Below are 23,221 nucleotides of genomic sequence, written 5' to 3' on the forward strand. Positions count from 1 at the left end.
GCCAGGGAGGCAGTGGGGCCCTTGGATGACCAAGGGGTAAAAGGAGTACTGAAGGATGATAGGGAAATGGCTGAGAAGCTAAATGCATTTTTTGCCTCCGTCTTCACTGTGGAAGATGAGAGGTGCTTGCCCACTCCAGAGCCGCTGAGTTCGGGAGGGGTGTTGAAAGACCTGAGTCAGATTGAGGTGACGAGAGAGGAGGTCCTAAAACTGATAAACAACTTAAAAACTGATAAATCACCAGGCCCAGATGGCATACATCCAAGAGTTCTGAAAGAACTCAATTGTGAACTTGTGGATCTCCTGACAAAAATATGTAATCTCTCCTTAAAATCAGCCTCCATTCCTGAGGACTGGAAGGTAGCTAATGTCACTCCCATCTTTAAAAAGGGTTCCAGAGGAGATCCGGGAAATTACAGGCCTGTCAGTCTGACGTCGATACCGGGTAAATTGGTGGAAACCATTATTAAGGAAAGAATTAGTAGGCACATAGATGAACAAAACCTATTGAGGCAGACTCAACATGGGTTCTGTAAGGGAAGATCTTGTCTCACTAACCTGTTAATGTTCTTTGAGGGGGTGAACAAACATGTGGACAAGGGGGATCCAATAGATATTGTTTACCTTGACTTCCAGAAAGCTTTTGATAAAGTTCCTCATCAAAGGCTCCTAAGCAAGCTCAAAAATCATGGGATAAAAGGACAAGTCCTTTTATGGATCAAAAACTGGCTAATTAATAGAAAACAGAGAGTGAGTATAAATGGGCAGTTCTCCCAGTGGAGGGGTGTAAGCAGTGGGGTACCACAGGGATCAGTACTTGGTCCACTGCTTTTTAACTTGTTCATTAATGATTTGGAGTTGGGAGTAAGCAGTGAAGTGGCTAAATTTGCGGATGATACGAAGTTGTTCAGGGTGGTGAAAACCAGTGAGGATTGTGAGGCACTCCAAAGGGATCTGTCAAAGTTGGGCGAGTGGGCGTCAACATGGCAAATGGGGTTCAATGTGGCCAAGTGCAAGGTGATGCACATTGGAGCCAAAAATCCTAACTATAAATACACGTTGATGGGGTCTGAACTGGCAGAGACAGATCAAGAGAGAGATCTTGGAGTTGTAGTAGATAACTCACTGAAAATGTCGAGACAGTGTGTGACTGCAATAAAGAAGGCCAATGCTATGCTGGGGATTATTAGGAAGGGTATTGTAAACAGATCAGCCAATATCATAATGCCGCTATATAAATCAATGGTGCGACCTCATCTGGAATACTGTGTGCAATTCTGGTCACCACACCTTAAAAAGGATATTATAGCTTTGGAAAAAGTGCAGAAAAGAGCAACTCGAATGATAAAAGGGTTGGAACACTTTCCCTATGAGGAACGGTTAAGGCGCTTAGGGCTCTTTAGCTTGGAGAAACGACGACTGAGGGGTGACATGATTGAGGTTTATAAGATTATGCATGGGAAAGAGCAGGTAGAGAAAGAGGTACTTTTCTCCCTTTCTCACAATACAAGAACCCGTGGGCACTCCATGAAATTGCTGAGCGGTCGGGTTAGAACGGATAAAAGGAAGTACTTCTTCACCCAAAGAGTGATTAACACTTGGAATTCACTGCCACAGGAAGTGGTGGCAGCTACAAGCATGGACGGCTTCAAAAGGGAATTAGATAAGCATATGGAGCAGAGGTCCATCAGTGGCTATTAGCCACAAGGTATAGATAGGGACTCTGGGGCAAGTGATGCTCTGTCATCTTGGTAGAGTGTTAGACTGGATGGGCCTTCGGCCTGATCCAACATTGGCGTCTCTTATGTTCTTATGGGCAACTACAAAGAAGTTGGGGTGGCTGTTGGAAGAGGTGGAATGCCAGAACCATTCAGACCACCCTGCAGCCCCTCCAATACCTAGAGTTGCAAATTCCAGGTTGGGCAACTTTGGGAGATTTGTGGGTGGTTCCTGGGAGGGTAGGGTTTGGGGAGGGGAGGAACCTCAGAAGGGTATAATGCTATAGAGTCCGCCCTCTCCAAAGCAAATATTTTATCCAGGGGAACTAATCTCTGTAGTCTGCAGAGCAGTTGAAATTCTGGGAAATTCCCCAGGCCACACCTGGAGATTGACAACCCTAAATAATATCTGAATTGCCAGCTGCACCTCCCAGCCAATCACATTTACCCACATGATACCTGAATCCTAGACTTCTTATTTGTAGGGTGGGCAAGCGTGCACCTGGGAAGAACAAGTAAAACAGTCCCTACTTTGATGACATTAGCGCACAATTCACCCTTAGGGGTATGGTACAGGCTCCTCTTTTAAGACGGGTTTGTCCAATTTCAGCATCCTCAGTGTGATATTTCTCTCAGCCAATGTGATAGTTCTCTGTCAAACAGAGAAATTTCTCTCAGTCGGAGTGACCTAAAACTTTAACTCAGAGCAAAGACAGATCTAACATTTTCAGAGTGGTGGAACTAGCAAATAGTTACTAGCACTGTTGTTATCCTCCAAATAAGTAAATCTTTTTGTCCTGAGGCAAGCTCTGAGGGGGGGAAATGCATGTTTTTAATATGGTTCCACTTGAACTGGGACGGGTGGGGACTGGTGTTGTAGTGCCTGTTGGCTAGTGTCTTTGGACTTAAACACATCTCCTTGATCCTTGCAAGTTTGCAGTAAAAAATAAAATAAAAGGTGTCTTACATTTTGATTAGCAGACATGTCCTAGAGCATCCCTCCCAACCCACCCACCCCCAGCATGAAAGGGAAGGGATATGAATGATCTGACAGACTTCCTAGCCATGAGAAACAACCCACCGATTGAGCATTTAGCACACTGATACGTTGACCTTTGACACAAGTCAAAAAGTTGGCTTCACACCACAGGTCAAGTAACTGGTGATGTTACCATCCTAAGAATGCTCCCTTTATCTCCACCCTATGTGACAGGTCAACTGAAGCAGTGGTTAAAAGTTAGGGATGAACTTTTTGTTTTTTAAAAGGTAACCGTTTAAACTATTAGAAAGTCAGTCTTTTAAACATTAACAAGCTCGTAATCTCTTTTTGTGAAGTGATTCCAGGCATGACTCCTTTTTTTGGTATGCCTTGTCTTCAAGACTACGTTTATGTCAATTGTGTGCCAAGCAAAAGATTGCCCTGCACAAAGGGATTGCAGGTGTGTGTGTGTTTCTACTTTTCTGTCATTTAGAAGCATCAGAGGTGTTTGGTCCCTGTGCTTTACCTCAGGCCACCATTACTCCTGGGGCGCGCAAAGCTCCTGCTAGGCAAGGGATGCCAGCCTCCAGGTGGGACCTGGGAATCCCCCAGAATTACAGCTCATCTCCAGACTACAGAGATCAGTTTCCCTGGAGGAAATGGATGCTTTGCAAGGTGGACTTTCTAGCATTGTACCCCACTGAAGTCCCTGTCCTCCCCAGGCTCCATCCCCAAATCTCCAGAAGTGTCCCTGCCTGGGTCTAGCAACCCTACCCCTGGTCAGTGGCCAAGATCTGGATATCCTATGCTTTGTTGTTGTTGTTCAGCCGCACAGTCGAGTCCGACTCTTCGCGACCCCATGGACCAGATCCCGCCAGGCCTTCCGGTCTTGCGCTGTCCTCTGAAGTTGCCTCAATTTCATGTTCGTTGCATCGATGACACTGTCTAACCATCTCATCCTTTGCCGGCCCCGTCTTCTTTGACCTTCAATCTTTCCCAGCATCAGGGTCTTCTCCAGTGAGTGCTCCCTTCTCATTTGGTGGCCAAAGTATTTGAGCTTCGGTTTCATTATCTGGCCTTCCAGGGAACAGTCAGGGTTGATTTCTTTGAGGATTGACTGATTTGATCTTCTTGCAGTCCAAGGGACTCTCAAGAGTCTTCTCCAGCACCATAGTTCAAAAGAATCTATTCTTCGGCGCTCAGCCTTCGGCTATGCTATACTATGCTATGCTAGGCAGGTAAATTCTCAGGATGTGGTACAGCTGCGGCAAGAACAATGTTGACCCTTCCTTCAGCCTGCTCCAACTGTGCACTTGCCTCAATGTGCAGCAATATATAAATGGTAAACGAATTCTAATTGTTTAATATTTTACAACGTCGGGAGGGAAGGCAGCATAGTATAGCCGGATCTCATCAGACACGAATCCACCGATGGCAAGGATCCCTTACTATTTCAATCATTCTTCTTTCTTGCTAGTTGCAATGACCATGCCTCACCCCTAGAGGTCAGTGTAAACCACACTAATCCCCCCCCCCTTTCCCCAATCACTTCCCAGGCCTGCTCTGGTAACTTTAAACAAAACTTGCACGAGCTGCGGCCAGCGAGTTCTTCTGTCATAGTCCTGCCAATGTAGGAAATGGGAGATTTATGGTGGAATGCTTAAAAAAAAACCCTATGAATGGCAGCAGGTCAGATGACCTGCTGGCCTTAACCAGGACTTTTAAACACATTGACTGTAGCTTCCACCTTTTCAGTGATTGTGAGAATGGAACCCACCAGATTGTGGTAGTCCAACGTCAAACTCTTAGTTTCGGGGATGAGTGGAATGGAGTGAGAAGAACACTAGCTGCTCTTGCATTAGAAGGAGGAGGAGGAGGAGGAGATTGGATTTATATCCCACCCTTCACTACCCAAAGGAGCAGGGCATTTTACAATCTCCTTTCCCTTCCCCTCCCCACAACAGACACCCTGTGAAGTAGGGGGGGGGGCTTAGAGAGCTCTTTCGAGAACTGCTCTTGGGAGAACAGCTGTGAGAGAATTTGTGACTCATCCAAGGTCACACCTGCAGCTGCATGTGAAGGAGTGGGGAATCAAACCCGGTTTGCCAAAATTACAGTCCATGCTCCTAACCACTACACCAAACTGGCTTACCCAGATGAACACATGAAGCTGCCTTATATGGAAACAGGCCCTTGGCTGATCACAATCACGGTCAGGATCATTGTCACCTCCAATGGGCAGCAGATTTCTAGGGTCTCTGGTAGAACGGGAGAGAGCAGACACTGTATCCCTGAGCCGCGGCCCCAGCCCAAGCAGCTGAAAGCCTTGGAATAGCACCTGAGTTGGAACTTCTGGTTTCGGCACGTTGATGGTGGGCGTGCTCCTCCGAAGCTCCGGAGAGAGTGGCCCGTTACCCGGCGGCAGGGAGGGAGTCTTGCTGGCTCTAGACTCTCCCCAGAGCCCTTGTAGAGGGCTCTCAGCCTGGGGCACTGTGGGTGCCTCTTCCAAGGCCGAGGCCAAAGGACTGAAGCTCCCCCCTGCCCCTATAGGTCCCGCCACCGCGGTACCATTCTGGGCATGAGACGAGCATACCGGACCAGCAAGCAACAGACCATGTGAAAATAAAAAAAGACTTTCTCTTACCTGATGAAGCAGATCATGAGTACGATGCTAGCCCGGGTGCCCCCAAGAAAAAGCGGAGGGGGGGGGGGCTACCCACCCCTTGAGAAAGACAAATAAGATTTAAAAGCATTACAAAGGGGGCAGAAAGTGGCGGCATTTGAGCAGATTCCTGGTTTCAACTAGCAAAGTTCCAGATTGTTAAAGACATTAGAGCTAATAAACTTTTAAAGACTTAAGTGAACTTTCCCCAAAATATAAACGGTGTCTTATCAGGCTGAAAAGATGGTGGCGAAAGTAAAGATTCAACAAGGAACTACCAGCTCAGCACGTCCGGTCTCCAAACCGGAAGCAAACTTTGACTTTCCAGGCATGCTGGATACTGCATTGAGACCTCTGGTGGCACAGGTGACCAACATCAACAAGACCTTGGAGTCTTTACAAAAACAGCTAAAAGAGCCTAATAAAAGAACAGAAGAAGTGGCAATCAAGACAAAAGCAATTGATCAAAGACTGGAAGTTGTGGGAAAAGAAAGATCTTCAGACAAAACTCAACTTTTGCAGCTACAAATGGAAAAATCTTCATATGTGCTGAGATTTCAGGGTGCGCCAGGAAACAAACCTGAGAATCTAAAAGAAATACTTAGCGAAGAGCTTGCACCAGTGACAGGTATCAAGGCGGAAGTACTACAAAGCTAAATGGATATGGCCTATTGGACATATTCAGAATGTATTAAGAAAAAAACCCTACCTGGTGAAATATATGTCAGATTCTCGAAGAGATCCATAAGAGATACAATACTGAAAGCAACTTCCGGGACTACACTGAAAATAAAAGAAGAAGAGATCAGAATCCTAAAAAGACATTCCATTTGAGATAAGGAAGAAGAGAAAATTATACAAGAACTTAACCACTTATCTACAGGATACGTCCACCACCTACAGATGGATACTACCTGAATGCTTGATATTCAACTATAAAGGCAAAAAAGAAAAGATTGACTCCCTTATTAAAGCAAAGCAGTTTTTGGAAAGACAGCAAGACTCAGAAAAAGGCAAAAAGAACACAGAGGAAGGAGGAGGAGGAGAAGTAGATAGCTTCCAGGACTTGGGAAGTCATGAAACAACCACAGATGGCAGCTCAGAAGTTGAATCTGAATCAGAATTAGGGGAATCAGCACCTAAACAACCTCAGGACTATAAAAGCAAGAAGAAAGGAAAGAAAGGCAAAAAATAGTTTTAATCTAAGAAGAAATGTTTATATTACATTACAAATTCTTGCTTTGTTAATAGCTTTAAATTATGCATATTGAGTTTAAGTTAGTGTGTAGTTTGTTAGGCTGTATGTAGAAAATAAACATTATATGAATAGCCTTGCCAACCACCTGGAGAAAAAGCATCCTGCCCTTTAATAGAGGCTTAATGTGTGGATACTGACAGGTGATGCTTTCCATGGCATGGAGGTAAATAATACCACCTGGTCAACAACATCATGTTAAAACTAAAGGGACAAGACACTTTCTCTCTTTCAAGGTAAGTGCCAACCCTACTTGAGATAACTGTTCAAAACACATGGTTAGGGGGGAAAACGATTGAGAATCCACTGCTTCACCCTTCGGTAATAAACCAATGTGATGTGCTGGAGAGAGTCCTTGACCAGTGGGAATTGGGATCAAGTCTCTGTCCACAGGTTGCTTGGCAAAGGTCCTGCCCTGTCCTCCCCCATGGTTCCTACATTAAGCCTATTTTAATTGATTGGTTATGAGTATCCTTTTAATTAGTCTTGAGGGTTTTAATTGATTTGATTAAATTGTTTGGGTCTGGAATAAGGAGAGTCTTGCACTGCTGAGGTGGTGGCAAACACGTTTCAAGGGCTCTTGGAGAAGGAGGGGGAACTTAAAGGTCCTTGGCTGTTAAGAAGAAGAGAAGAGATTGGATTTATACCCCGCCCTTCACTACCCAAGGGAGTCTCAGAGCAGCTGACAAACTCCTTTCCCTTCCCCTCCCCACAACAGACACCCTGTGAGGTAGGTGGGGCTGAGAGAGCTCTTGACAGAAACTGCTCTTTTTCAAGAACAGCTCTTATCAGAACTATGGCTTGCCCAAGGTCATCCGGCAGGTACAAGTGGAGGAGTGGGGAATCAAACCCCGTTCTCCCAGATTAGAGTTCACGCACTTAACCACTACACCAAACTACAAGGGAGAGACCTTACCTTGGTGAGCCAGGAAAAGACACCCTTGCATCTAACCAGGTTACAAAGGTGGGAAATGGGCACCGTACTCTGAGGTGAAAATGGGACTTGCCACCCTGTAGATCTTGAGGGGGCCTTCAGAGTACAAGAAGGGGAAACTTGTTTTTGAGAGTCAAAACTGTCCTTTACTTCTGAGGTCTCCTTGAGAGCGCCAACACAGGCACGTCCCATGTGTTCACCTCTCCGCTCAGAACGCGGCGCCCATTTTGACTCATCGCTCATCATGCCCCAACAGTGTAATTTGGCAAAATGCAAAGATATATATTTCTTTTTCTGTCTCACCAGGGTAAGGCCCCCTTCCCTCAATAGCCCCGTTGTTCCCCTACCGCCTGGCTTGTCCCCGCAGCCCCCGGAATCACCTCAGCTTTGCGGTAACCAGCCATCGACTTTGTTTGACTTGAGATCCAGCCAAGAGGCCTGGACAAGGCGAGGATTGTTGAGAGCTTTGGAGCTGGGAGAAGAGAGGGAAAGAAGTCTCCTGAATCTGGGATTCTGTTACTAGAGCTTCCCTCCTCCCCTGCCGACCGCGTGCTGGGACTATAGAGGCAGATACAGCAGGACTGATATGGTGAATGTGGAGCAAATGCCCCGTGTGTGTCTTATTTGAATCACTGCAAGAGACGCAGAGAAGCTGAAAGACTGACAGATCGGCCCCCTGTTGCATAACAGCACCAGCTACCCACCAATGTGGGGCTAGAGCTCAGTGAGAGAGTATCCCTCTCTCTTCATCACAAAGAGGTACCAGGTCTGGGAAGGACTTTTTGGGCGAGCTGTTGCCAGTCATAACAGACAATACTGGACTAGACAGATTGGCTTGCCATTCTCCAGGGTGGGGCCTGGAAATCTCCCAGAATCACAACTGATCTCCAGATGACAGAGATCAGGACCCCTGGAGAAAATGCCTGCTTTGGGGGGTGGACTCTATGGTATTGTACGCTGCAGGGGTTTCGGGTTGCCAGGTCCTCCCTGGCCACCGGCAGGGGATGAGGAGGTAAGGTTGCCGGATCCAGGCTAGGAAACTCCTGACGATTTGGGGATGGAGCCTGAGGAGGACAGGGACCTCAGCGCCATAGAGTCCTCCTCCCTCCAAAGCATGCATTTTCTCCAGAGAACTGATGTCTGTAGTCTGGAGATGGGCTGTGATTCCAGGGGATCCTCAGGTCCCACCTGGAGGCTGGCACCCCTCCTGAGATCCCTCACCAGGCTCCACCCCCAAATCTCCAGGAATTTCCCAACACTATAGACAGACCAGTGGTCTGACTAAAGCCGCTGGCTTAGGCATGGTGCAGGATTAGGTGGTAATGAGGTGGAAGCAGGGGTCATTTCCTGCAGGAGTGCACAGGAGCGGAGCTCCGGCAGTAAAGAGCCCAGGGGGCGGGCACATGCAACAAGCCCCACCCCCTGCTCCCAGCAGCCCTCAGTCAGAGTAAGAAGCAGCCAGGTAAGTTGCAAAGCTCCCCCTGGCCCCCCAGTCTAAAACAGTCCAGTGGAACCTTTAAGACCAAGTTTTATTCAGGTGCAAGCTCTCCCTCCTCTGCAAGGACAGATCTGCACGTTCCTCTCCCCCCCCCCCCCCAATAGATCCACGACAAAAAAACAGTCCAGTGGAGCCTAAGTGGTGGGTGTTGCCTTCTGACACACTTCCAGTGATGTCAGGGGGTGTGGCATATGTAAATAAGTTATGCTAATGAGTTGTGCTAATGAGCTCCTGCACCTCTTTTTCTGCGAAATGACCCCTGGGTGGAAGAGTACTGAGGTTGTAGAATGGAGCGTACCACTTCATACTGCAAGGGATGGATGATATTTTCCAAAGGTCTCTTCCGTTGACAAATCTCTGAAAGCAGAAAACCAAAATGGGCTGTACTACAGCCTTTCTCCATAGTATCCTAATTTGTATGTGCAGGGAGTTCTAGCAAATGGGAACATTAAAAACATGGCTTTCCACCCCTGCAGCCTGAAGTGGTACTGCCCATTTACCACCTTGACATTCTACCACCTCCTTCTGCTGACTGGGCAGACCAGGCCTAAGTGTTAGAGGGCTTCACCATTATAAGTTGCCAACTCCAGGTTGGGAAATTCCAGAAGATCTGAAGGTGGATCCTGGAGAGGGCACATTTGGGGAGGGAAGGTATCTCAGTGGGGTACAATGCCATAGAGTGTACCAGGGGTCGTTTTGTAGAAAAAGAGCTAGGGGAACTCATTAGCATAATTCATTAGCATATGCCACACCCCCTGACATCAACGGAAGTGTGTCATAAGGCCACACACCCCGACCCCAACGGTCCCGGCCGCCACCGGCGGCCTTGCAGGTCCACTGCCGAGCCCCATGAGGGGCCTGGCAGTGGACCTGCAAGGCCGGCGGGAGTGCAAGGAAGACCCGCAAAGGCCCTCCCTGCCCCAGGCAGGCAGGGGTGGGGAGAGGCAGGGAGGAAGCAACTTACCCTCCCTCTTCTCCTGCCTCCTCCTGGCTGAATGAGGGCCAGAAGCGGGGCGGCCGGAAGCAGGGGGCAGGGCGTCATCATGTGCCCCGCCCCCGTACCTCACCTGGGGGAACTGCGATCCCCCGCGATCCCCCCGAAATGACCTCTGGAGTCTACCCTCCGAAGAAGCCATTTCCTCCAGGGGAACTGATCTCTACAGTCTGAAGATCACTTGTATTTCTAACCTAGGAGATCTCCAGGCCCTAGGTGGAGGTTGGCAATAGGGTTGCCAACTCCGAGTGTAGACATACCTGGAGATCTGAGGGCAGAGCCTGGGTGAGTGGGGTTTAAGGAGGGGGGAGACCTCAGTCGGGTCTAATGCCACGCAGTCCACCTTCCAAAGCAGCCATTTTCTCAAGAAGAAGTAGAATAAATGTTTAAAATATATAAATAATAAAATAAATAAGCTATTTTTGTAGTCTGGGGATCAGTTGTAATTCCAGGAGGTGTCCAGGCCCCACCTGGAGGCTGGCAACCCTACATGGCAACCTTCCTTGCTATGAAAATCCATTCTGCATGCGGGTCCATTGTAGTCTGCAGAAAGGAACCCCTCGAACAAATCACTCAAGATGGATCATAAAACCAGACCACACACTGCAGGGTGTCATGAACTCCAGACCTTTTCATGATACCAGCTTCTACATAGTAAAGTACGGCCCCGGTCACACGGCAAAGTTGCCGCGGGAGAGGCACGGGAGTCCCACGGATTTTCCGGGCGCGATCACACCCCAACATCTGGGAAGCGCAGTGCTCCTGTGGCGAACCTGTGGCTCCCCGCCGAAGGTGCGGATTGAAAAACTAGTACTTATGAGGTACTAGTTTCTGGAAACTGTGGGCCAAGGGCGAGCGTCTGATCGCGTTTCTGGTGGACTTACATGGCATCCGGCGCCCGTCTCCACAGGTTGCGCAACAGCGGCCAACAGCACATGCGCACAAAGAGCGATTGCTAGTGTGATCGCGCGGCACGGCTTCTGTGCCGCGCTGCAGGATACCCGTCTGGTCAGCATCTCCCCCCTAACCACGGGACCTCGACCGGGACATGTGCTTGGGCTGCCGCGCGTTAGTTTCCTCCAGGGCAATTAGCCACGCCTCCCCCCCCCCCCCGGTCTCCCGACTAACATTTTGGCACCTCTGCTGGGGTCAATCTGGACTCAGTAATTGTGCCCCATCATGCACAGGGATACTGCAAAGGATGCTGGGACTCAGTTGTTGGCTCCTGTGGGGCAAGGGCCTAATGCCCATTGCAGTGTTGTAGAAGAGGGTAGGGCTTCTCAGACACGCAGAGCTAAATGAGAGGCAGAGAGATCAAAAGAGGAAGGAACAGGAACTACAAACTCATGTATCGTCTGTCTAGCGGGGGCTCTTGCTCCATCTCTTCCCAAGCCACTCTTTAGATCAGGGGTCCCCAATGTGGTGCTGGTGTGTGCCATGGTGCCTGCCAACACTTTTCCTGGCGCCCACCAAGTGTTTTTAGAAAGTTGCTATTTATTTTCACAGAGGTTAAGACGCTGAGGTGCAGGCTGGAAGGTCTGTAGCCCGGCAGTTCGAGACCCGAGTGCTGCATGACGGAGTGAGCTCCCGTCTCTGGCCCCAGCTCCTGGCAACCTAGCAGTTTGAAAGCAAGAAACTGCAAGTAGATAAATAGGTACCACTTCGGTGGGAAGGTAACAGCGTTCCGTGCGCCTTGGCGTATAGTCATGCGAGCCACATGACCATGGAGAAGTCTTCGGCTCCGCAGGGAAGTCTGTTTTAATGCTGCGAGTCTGCGGCACTACTTCTGCAGTAGGAGCTTTCCCGTGGCATTTCCATTCCTTATCACAAGTCCTCACACATGCTCAGGGAAGACGGCGCATAAGTGAATCCCCCCTCCCCAGAAGAAATTTACTACATTACATCAGTTTCACAGTAAAATGTGAAATCTTAAAAAAAAAATGCAGTGAGAAGTAACGTTGGAACGCAATATAAGTAGCGCAATAACGCTATTGCCTTGGACTATTTAAAAAAAAACAAAGAAAAGAAATGGAAGCAATAAGCTAATTAGCCAGAAACTGTTCCATGGTAACGTGGGGTTGGAGGGTGAGACATGCAAATGTGGAGGGCAGACCTAAGGTTGAAAAACACATGAGAAAGATTTCCCCACTAGGTTGATGCAGGTTCAATGCTGGGATTATGAAAACTTCCTGGAAACAGGATTCGGATGCTGCGCAGCAAGAAGTTGGAAAGTGCGTTATTACGCCTGGGAGGGTGAAATCATCTGCGGAAACCAGGGAAAGCCACAGATGAATAGAAGTGCAGGTGTGGGGAAGTTTGACGCTGTGGAATAGGTCTCAGTCATAATTATAGCAACCAATAGGCCATGAGCCCAGACTTCCCTACCCTACCTCACCTCACCTCACTGATCTTCCAAAGGGCTCAGTTGCTATCCTTCTCTTGACCGCTCTATGCCCTGCTAAGGTTGTGTCTTCCCGAATGTCAACCCCAGATTCCTGTCTGTTACGGAGTACACTGGTTGGGTCTGGGGTCCATGTGCAACACGTCCTGTGCAACAGTCCGTTGTGAATTTCAGGTTCTCCTCAATTACTGTGCATGTGTTGCCCCATTTGGATGGCGACTAATGCATGTGGATAAGCAGCTTCAGCCCCTGCCTCCTGCTCTGGTGTGATTTTCCCACTCTGTAATGGTCCCTTGGGGGCACTATTCAGCCCACTGCGGAAACCCATGCGTACATACCCCTAAGAGACCAAATAGAAGAAGAAAAGGAGATTGGATTTATACCCCGCCCTTCACTTAGAGTCTCAGGGCGGCTTACAAACTCCTTTCCCTTCCCCTCCCCACAACAGACACCCTGTGAGGTGGGTGGGGCTGAGAGAACTCTGACACAAATTGCTCTTTCAGGAACACCTGTGCCAGAGCTTGTGACAGACCCAAGGTCACATCAGCAGGTGCAAGTGGGAATCAAACCCGGTTCTCCCAGATTAGAGTCTGCACACTTAACCACTACACCAAACTGGCTCTCACCAAGTCCGCACACTTAACCACTACACCAAATAGCATTCACCAAGTCCATTTCAAGGCAGGAAAATGATGCAGAGTGGTATAAGGCTGAAGTCCCTTTTCCACATGAACCGCAGTCACAAATCTGCACACGTGGCAACTGAGGAGAACCTGTAACTCACATGTGACTATTACACACAGGAGAGATGGCGGAGATCCTGTAGTTCTGTAGTGAGTAATGAGTAGCATTGCCAGCTCTGCATTGGGCAATACCTGAAGATTTGGGGAGTGGAGCCTGGAGAGGGTGAGGTTGGGGAAGGGGAAGGACATCAGCAGGGTATACAATGTCATACAATCCACCCTCCAAAGCAGCCATTTCCCCCCCCCCAGAGGAACTGATCTTGGTAATCTGGAGATCAATTGTAACAGCAGGAGATCTCCAGGTGCCATTAAATTGGCAACCGAGGCACAAACAGCAACTAAATGCAGTCTCCGGGTGCCCCAATATACTACTCACTATATTCTTACCATCTGGTGTCACTGTTTAGGCAGAGACCGATTCATCTAAAAGAACACAAATCACGTATCTGTTGCCTCCCGATAGCGTTAGAATCCAGATTAAAGACTAAAAATTCAAAACCAGACAGTTGGGATGCCCCGAGACTTCCCTTTTAGGGACTTGCTTTACTAGCAGGGAACTTTCTAGCAGGTCGGAGCTGCTGCCATTCCCCTCGGTGACTCTGCTTGATGGAAGTGTACTTTGGTCCCAAGCCTGGAATGCCGTGGGTATTTCTCCAGGCCTGGTTCCAGGGTTTTAGGGTGCCCCCAGTAATAAGCGAGCAGAAGGACCCTCCCCTAATGCCATTGCAAACTGCTGATTCTCAAAACTCAGGAGGAGGGGGATTACATCTAATTTGCACGTAGAAAGCCAAAGAAAGGTTAATCACTGGCATGTTCAACTAACAAAGAGGCCACCACTGAATGATATACCACACAACTGCTTTGATTATTTAAGGCTGTGGGTTGAGTTCCTGACATTTTATGTAAAAGGATTCACATGTAGCAGGGTCAAGAATGATCCCCAAGACATAAGAGGGGGGGAGGCAGTAATGTTGCCAACTTCCAGGTAACTCCTGGAGATCTCCCGCTATTACAATTGATCTCCAGATGACCCAGCTCAGTTCCCCTGGAAAAAATGGCTACTTTGGAGGGTGGACTCTGTGGCATTATACCCTGCTTAGGTCCATCCCTTCCCCAAGCCCCACCTTCTCCAGGATCCACCCCAAAAAACTTCATGTATTTCACAACCCAGAGCTGGCAACCCTAGCAGCTAGAGATGGCCAGGGCTGAAGAAACCCACAGATCTTTTGGACGCAGTGACGTTGCTGAAGCGACTTCGTGCATCTCCCCACTGGAGGAAGTCAACAGAGGTCCTTTCCGCATTTTCCTGCCACTCCAGATTTTCTCAGGTCCTTTCTGCACTTCGATCTCATCCCTGGTTTTATCAGAGTCCCAACTCGCAACACAATACCTTGCATTTATCCCTGGTTATAACAGCATCCGTTTATCCCGGGACAAATGTGGGGTGAAACCGGGGTGACCTCAGTGTAATGTGGAAACAAAAAAATACCCCGAGAAAATTACAGGGGTGAACTCGAGTGTAGTGTAGACTGTAAGTTCGGGAACAGGGTTGAACCAGGGTTCAACAGGGTTCAACCCTGTCCCCGAACAGTCTACACTACACTATTCAATTTCCGATGAGAAGGGCACGGAGGGACAGGAAGCACGAAACACCCGCGCCTCCTGTCCCCTGCCACAAAATTATCTTGTCCAAGAGACAAAGAGAAGGAAAGCGGAGATGGAGACAGCATAATACTGTGAGCCAGATTGAATGACATCGTTAAAGCTGCGGGAGGGGAGGACTAAAATCACATGGGTGCCTCTCCTGCAGGCCGTGGATGTGGCTCAGATTATGTTGGCGATCGCTGTTTGCACGGAGGTCCGTCCAAAGACAACTCAGCAGCTTGTGGAGTGGGAGAAGAAGCCATGTCTGCTACGCATGAGAGGACTCCTTCTTTTCAGGACTCTCCGGCTGTCCCTTCCCCAGATTTCACCCGATGCCTCCGCTCCTTTTTCCTCCCCCACCCTTTTCCCTTCTCTCCCTCCCGTCACATCTGCAAATGGTTTGCTGTGCAAAGAAAATCTGTGTGGTGTGGTGAGCTGGCACCAGACTTTTCCCCCTCCCCCCCCTCCCCACTGGCTCACTGATGAGTCCAAAAAGTTAAGCAAACCCCCGGGCCTTGCAGGGAAGCTGGCCTCTGACTTCATGTTGCGTGTCAACACCTGGCTGATGAAGCTGTATCCACACCGGCAAGTTCCGCCCTCCTCTCTTATTCATGCCTTGCCAACTCCCCCAGCACTGCAACTCCTGTCGAGTGTCTTGGGCTAAACGCAAGCAGGGAGCTCGGAGGGGCACACCATTGTGGGTATGGAGGAGAGAAATCCAAGCAGAAGGACTGGTGATATTCCACACACACACACACACACCCATGACCCGGAAGCAGAAGCAGAGGTCATTTCGGGGGGGATCGCGGGGGATCGCAGTTCCCCTGGGTGAGGTACGGGGGGCGGGGCACATGACGAAGCCCCGCCCCCTGCTTCCGGCCGCCCCGCTTCTGGCCCTCATTCAGCCAGGAGGAGGCAGGAGAAGAGGGAGGGTAAGTTGCTTCCTCCCTGCCTCTCCCCACCCCTGCCTGCCTGGGGCCAGGGAGGGCCTTCGTGGGGCTTCCTTACACTCCCGCCGGCCTTGGGGTGTGGCATATGCTAATGAGTTATGCTAATGAGTCCCCCTAGCTCTTTTTCTACGAAACGACCCCTGAGCAGAAGTATTGTTCATGGAGTACTGGCCTACCCCACTTTTGCCTGTGGTGAGGAAAGCCAGCAGATCCTCGGGTTGTTCTGAAATCTGCTCGACACAGGATTGGCAACTCTGGGTCGGGAAATTCCTGGAGATTTGGGGGGGGGGAGCCTGGGGAGTAGGGTAGCCAACTTCCAGGTGGGTGAGGGTTGGAGACCCCCAGGAATTACATCTGATCTCCAGACTACATAAATGGCTTATTTATGACTTATTTAAAATATTTATTCTACTTCTAGAGACAATGGTTGCTTTGGATAACTGAATGTCATTATAACCTATCGAATGCTCCCTCTAAGCTGTGGAGTCTTTTGAGCAAAAATTCTACTTTGTGAGCTACTGGCATTAAAGTTGTGAGCGAGCGATTTGGCTGCTGCATACATTAGTTTGCTCTGGAGCCCTCCTTCCTGAGCGAAGACAAAAATGTGTGAGCCGGAGGCTGCAAGCTGGCTCACACTAATTCACCTTAAAGGGAACACTGCCAAAGACCCTTCCCTCCCTACACCCCTCTCTCCCAGGCTCCACTTTCAAAATCAGGTACTCCAAAGGTGGAGTGTAGCAATCATTAAAAAAAAAACACAGAATATTTATCACACAGTGTATCAATTAGCAATTAAAAACATTATACATACATATGAAATAAAAGTATATATGATACTTTTATTTCATATGTAATGTTTTTAATTGTTAACTGATACACTGTGTGATAAATATTCTGTTATATTTTTTAACGTTTGCTGCACTCAAACTTTGGAGTAGCTAAATTATTGTTCATGTTGGGTTTGGTTTCCTTTGCTTTTCCCCCCACTCCCAAATCTCCAGGTATTTCCAGACCCAGATTTGACAACCCTAGCAGCGGGGGAGAAAGCTCAGTGGAATATAATGCCATTGGAGTCCACTCTCCAAAGCAGCTTATTTCCTCCAAGGGAAATAGAGTTTCCAGCCCTGGGTCGGGAAATGCCTGGAGATTTTTGGGGTGGAGCCTGGGGAGGGCGGGGTTTGGGGAGGGGTCTCACTGGTATATAATGCCATAGAGCCCACCCTCCAAAGCAGCCATTTTCTCCAGGGGGAACTGATCTGGGTCATATGGAGATTGTGGGAGATCTCGACTCCAAGTGGCTTCTGGAGGTCAGCAACTGTAAAGGGAACCGATTCTGTCATCTGGAGATGTTGGGTTTAGCAAGTTAAAACACTTCAGTAATTACAGAGTTAACTTTTTGTTAGTCAACAGGGAGTCACATGTTTATTGTACCCAATCTGTTGACTAAGTAGTAAAAGCCCCGGAATGCTGTAGGTGGTTCTAGTATAATGACTTGAACTTTAGCCCTGTGATTGGAAATCATGTATTGGCTATTTAGCATATTGAGGGTCCTCTTCCTCTTTTGATGGCTATTTAGCATATTGGGGGTCCTCTTCCTCTTTTGGTGGCTATTTAGCATATTGGGGGTCCTCTTTTGTTTCTTGGTGAAGAATGAGAGGTGCCATTCCTATTGAATCTCTCCAGCTGTCAAGATGTAGGAATCTAGTGTTCTGTTATTTTGCATCCTGTTTACCTTTCACCCATGTTAGCTTTCTAGTGAACTTTTATGTTTTTACAAACATACACACGGACTCGGTCTCTCACTCATTGCTCCGCTGATTTAATCTCTGCGTATCTATATTTTTCTAAGAACACCTAACAGGTTATGTTGCCCAGATTCAGAGATCAGGTGTAATTCTGGGAGATCTCCAAGCCCCATGTGGAGGTTGGCAACTCTAGCTTGAAAAGTGTACTGTGGGACAATAAAAACTGGTTGCTTCCTTCCACAGAGGCAGATTTCGTCCCCCTGCACCTTAGGGCACTTCCTTCTTTCCCCCAGCATTCCTTTTTTTTTTTTTTTAAGCCCCCGGAGGGGAATTTTTTATTATTTTTTCAAATTACAAAAAATTACTACAGAAAAAACAGGAAGGGAGACTAAATATACAGGATAAAGAAAAGATACCCACAACTACCTAAAAACCCAAGAGAGGAGATCTTCATTGGCTTAGTTACCGTAAAAACTTCCCTTCTTTTAAGCATATAACAAACTGAGTCAAAAGTCAAAAATACTTTTTCTTTGTAAAAACTCTTACAACTTCACTGTCTAAAGACACTGCCCCCAAATCATCCCTTTTCATCATCTTCCAAGGCACCATTCAGAGTCCTTCAGCCTTTACTTCTTTTTCCCCCGTCTTTCCCGTAGCTTGTAAGGACTTTTTGCGGCAGCTGCCCCCTTTTCAGATAGAGAGTCCTCTCCGGAAGAACCAGAGTCCAACTCGCCACTAGACTTGCTGTCCTCTTCTTTTTGTTCATCCTCTGATTTTCCCAGCTGAGTCTTCAAAAATTCTTTGGCTTTTACAACAGAGTCAATCTTTTCTTTTTTGTCTTTGATCTTGAAAGTGACTCCTTCTGGAAACAACCATTTATATCCAAATGAATTTGTCTGAAGAAAAAGCACCAACTCTTTGTACTTCTTTCTCCTTTGTCTCACCTCAAATGGAATATCCTTTAGCGGTCTGATAACACTTTCTCCCACTTTCAGGGGGGCTCCAGAAACCGCTTTCAGGATTGCATCCCTCACATGCCTCTTCGAGAGAAGCGAAGAACCATGTTGGCCTTTTCCATTTGTACTTGTAGCATTTGATCTTCCAAAAAAGTTGTCTTCTCTTCCAGCTTTTGTACTTTCTTCTTTACTTTCTGCGTAGTTGCAGCCACTTCCTTCACCTTTTCAGCCTCCTGCTTCATGATTTGTATCAAATTGCCTATCTGTGCTTGTGTTGTGGTTATACTCTGTGTCAACTGTTGACATTTGATCTTTGAAGTTATTCAACTGTTCCAGCAGAGGGCGCATTTACCCTGCTACAGACTTCGCCATCTCACTGGTAGTTTCCGGTTTAGGACTTTCAAGTTTCGATTTCACCAGTCTTTCTTTGTCCTTCTTCCCCGCCATCTTTTTAGTTGTTTACTTTTCTCCGACTTTTCAAAAGTCTCTGAATTTGCACCTGGACGTTAAAACTTGCTTGGGTAAGTGCCTTTATGCAGTTTTCTCCGTGTTCTCTTCCGCTCCCCCCCCCTCTCGCTTAAACGTTAGTGCGATCGGGAGGCGTCCCTCCCCCCGCTCGTTTTTCTCCGGTTCAGTCTAGCAGGGTGGGGAGCTGCCTTTTAAGCTTTAAAACGCCTTGAATTGACTCACGTTCATTGCTGGTCTTGCGACCCCATTTAGAGCTTCATTTTAGATGCTGGATCTCCTGCGCTTGCCCCAGTTAGCGTCACTGGTCCCATTCGGTCTCTCAGCTCGAGGAACCATTGGGACGAAAAGGTGCCTCAATTCTTAGGCATTCCACCCTCGAAGAGGCCACCTCTTGAGAGTTCCTTGGCCAGGGTCCCTTCACAGGGTCCCTGGGGGGTTTGCGAGCCTGCGCACCCTCTCCCCCGGCCAGAGCACAGCCTCACCCCCGAGAGGTACGGGAGGTGAGACTGTTAGCGCGCCGCCATCAACCAGAAGTCACTTTCCCCCAGCATTCCTGAGATATTTCCAAACCCTGCTTGACTATGATCTTTTTGGAAATATCACAGCAAAGCCAGGGTGGCTGCCCTGTAATGTGAAAATCTGGGTCTTTCCCGGTCCCACCCACAATGTTACTGTCACAACTTCTCTTTTAATTTGTGTGGTTAGATATGGTGTGCCTTTAACTTTCTTGTTATTTCTCTCTGGGTATGTAATGATGCCATCAGGAACTTAATTCCAATCTTACGAATTAACCTTTCACAAAGTACTGTCCCCAAGCTCTAAGGCCCAATCTGCATCTGCCGTGTAACACTGCTTTATTCAGCTGTGGCACTGGCTTCCGTTGCCTCCCATTTGGCTCCATATAAAAGTGTGCTGTCTGCATCATGTTTAGGGAGACGGTGCAAGAGAGGGGGGAGGAGCGGTTCTTCCAGGGGTGCCGTAGCTGCGCTGCGCTGCAGGGAGGAAACAGCACCCATGACCCCCCCACAGAAAGTAAAGGGGTTGGCCTGGCTGTCTGGGGGAGGCAGAGGGGGGAGCAGGAAAGCGGGGTAAAAAACACAGAACACCCGGTGGTTGCCAGGCAGGGTGTTCTGGGGACTGCCTCATGAACTAACAAATGGTTCAAGGGTGGGCGTACTTCCAACACACACCCCCCAAAAAAAAACACGATTGCAGAAAAATGTTCCCCGGCTGCTTTTAAACACAGATGTCTGGATTTTCAGCTAACCTGTTTCCTTTGTGACAATTCATGTATCTCCTTAGAAAAGATGGGGTGTGTGTGTTCAGCTCCAGTTGTCTGCTTATCACTCTCAGTGGCTCAGAGGGTGGGGAGGAGCAATTAAACCACCTTCAAACCAAATCCACATAACGCGGTGAGACGCCGTAGTGACCTTAGAGTCGCCACTAAATGGCAATAAAATGATGCGGACAGCTGATGCTGAGGCGAAGCAATACGAGAGCAGATGCGGAATGAGATGCAGACAGAAATTTGTTAGATGATGTGGGGTCGGTGGCACAACGGCAGGAAAGACCAATGCAGATTGGACCTAAGGCTCCTTCGTTGGACTATGTGGTCCTGAAGATGACTGTTGTATTGTGATAGCATATAACTCTAGGTTTCCATAAAACAAAATAAAACTTTATTTGTACAAGAAGCATATCGGTTTCAGATGTTTTGTAATTTGTCTCTTCAGTGAATAAAACTTATTTAATAACGTCCGACTGAGGTATCACACTCTTTCACTTCACCAACACTCCTCACTCTCAGATCCTCCTTTTTCTTCAGAATGTACTTTGTCCAATCTTTATTTTATTTAGCTCAGTTTAATCTTTCACATCTTAACTCAGGTTTCTGGCAGCTTCACTCTCATACCCTTATAATACTTTAAAAATATTAGGTTTTGACACTCTCTAGTCACTAATATGCCCTCTAAAGTATTCTGCTTCCTTTTTAGAATCTTAAATGCTTTTCACAGCACTAATATGGGATTCTGATCAGAAGACTACCTCTCAGACTCTGTAGACTGTGGACTGACTACAACTGACTCTTAACTGCTAACTGCTGACTAAACATACTAACTGACTTTCTGCACACACACTTCTTAGCTCAGTCCATTCGCTCTCAGTCACCAAACGATCACCTCACTCACTCATCCCCCTCTTTCAGCCCCCTTTCTTTTCTGAAACTTACCAGACATTTAAAGAAACACACACTTAAAACTTTAAATCACTACAGTCACCATTTCCCCTGCCCCAGTCCAGGCATTCCCAGTGGCCATTCCCCCTCACACTTCCTTCCTTTCAGGGAGGTTTCAAATCAGTTAACTGACCAAATCACTATAGCATTATAATGAGTTTCCCCCCATTTCACTATGCTTGTAATCTGAATGCTTCCTCTATACAGAATGTGCATTTAATTTTTCCAGTTAAGGCCCTTCTTGCTTTCCAGGCCACGTTGACAGCTTTCACACACATCCACCGGGAGATCACAAGAAGCTTAAAAGTGCTTTCAGAGTCTTATAGAAAACGTTACAGCTGTCATTCTAACTATGAAGTTCCCTGTATTTCTCCTTGAGCGTTCTTAGTGCTAAAAAAAGGAACATGGTGGTAAATAACTCTCGAAAAAGCAGGGCAGAACATCTGAGGCATAGAAAATTCATTCTTCTGAGCATTCAGAATGTACCCGCTGTGCTGACCTCACCCTCACCCCACATGTGACAATGCAGGTAGGCAGGGGATCGCTTGGGAGCATGGGAACAACTTCCTGCAAAGCAGCTAGAGGTATATCCAGGGCAATTTTTTTTAAAAAAAGAAGAGGTGCCGGAACTCTCAAGAGGGAAATGAAATTTTCAATGTGTATGCTGAAAACTCATGAACGTAAACATTTTAAAAAGAATTTTGTCGAAGAGGTTCCGAAACTCTGTTCCAGTGCGTAGCCCCAGAACCACCACCACCACCCTGCGTATATCCAACCTTGAGACGCTGGCTGATCCTTCAGTGATTATTCTAAACACAATAACCTTAGTACTTTTTAGACAGTATAACCACACAGCCTGGGATCCAGGTATCTGCATATATATATCAGTAAAGCTCGTTGTGAAAGCAGGTTATGTACATATTAGGAGTATGTAATAGAAAGGCACAAATGTGGAAGTAAAGTCTCACATACCTTATGTTACACAATACCTGGTGTCCAACCCTCACCTGGAGATTGGCAACAATCGTTCCACAGGAGGGAATGGCTGGTTTGGAGGGTGGAGTCTATGGCATTGTACCTGTCTTAGGTCCCACCCCTCCTCAAACTTCACCCTCTCCAGGCTCCACCCATTAAATCTCCATGAATTTCCCAACCTGGAATTGGCAACCCTATTTCCTTCCCAGCCAAGCATCAACCTGCCATTATCTGCCCCTCTGATTTCAGCTTTCCGTCTCCTCCCCCCTCCTTCCTGGAGATCAGTTGTAATCCTGAGTGATATCCAGCCCTCACCTGGAGATTGGCAACAGTGGTTCCCCAGGAGGGAATGGCTGGTTGGGAGGGTGGAGTTTATGGCATTGTACCTGTCTAAGGTCCCACCCCTCCTCAAACCTCACCCTCTCCAGGCTCCATCCCTCAAATCTCCAGGAAGTTCCCACCTGGAGTTGGCAACCTATCTCCCTCCCAGCCACTCATCAACCTACCTTTATTTCCCCTTCACTCTTCAGCTTCCCATCTCGCCCCCACACCTGCAGCCTCCACTGTGCGCTGAAGCCCTGACTGCCACGTCACATTGGCTGTCATGGGAGGGGGTGCATCTCAGCAGTGTAAAAGGACACAGAGTTCACCATTTTCTCCAGGGGAACTGATCTCTGCCATCTGGAGAGCAGTTGTAATTCTGAGTGATCTCCAGCCCTCACCTGGAGATTGGCAACAATGGTTTCCCAGGAGGAAAATTAGTCTTTCTCTGCAATGGGGAGCAAAGCAGGTTACATCATTCTCCTCTCCCCCTTTTGACTTGCACAACAACCCTGTGAGATAGGTTAGGCTGAAAGTCTGTGACTGGTCCAAAATCACCCACTCAGCTTCTACAGCAAGAACCTGGATCTCAGAGACCCTGCTCCAAAACACTGACTGCTATGCCTAGGGTAGCCAACCTCCAGGTGGAGCCTGAAGATCACCAGCTATCACAACTGAACTCCAGACAACATATCCCCCCCCCCCCCGAAAAAAAAAAGCCTTTGAGAGGGGGGCCTTTGGG

The sequence above is a fragment of the Gekko japonicus genome, unplaced genomic scaffold (genome assembly GCF_001447785.1).
Source record: "Gekko japonicus isolate JY-2015 unplaced genomic scaffold, Gekko_japonicus_V1.1 scaffold637, whole genome shotgun sequence".
In the NCBI taxonomy this organism is placed as follows: Eukaryota; Metazoa; Chordata; class Lepidosauria; order Squamata; family Gekkonidae; genus Gekko; species Gekko japonicus.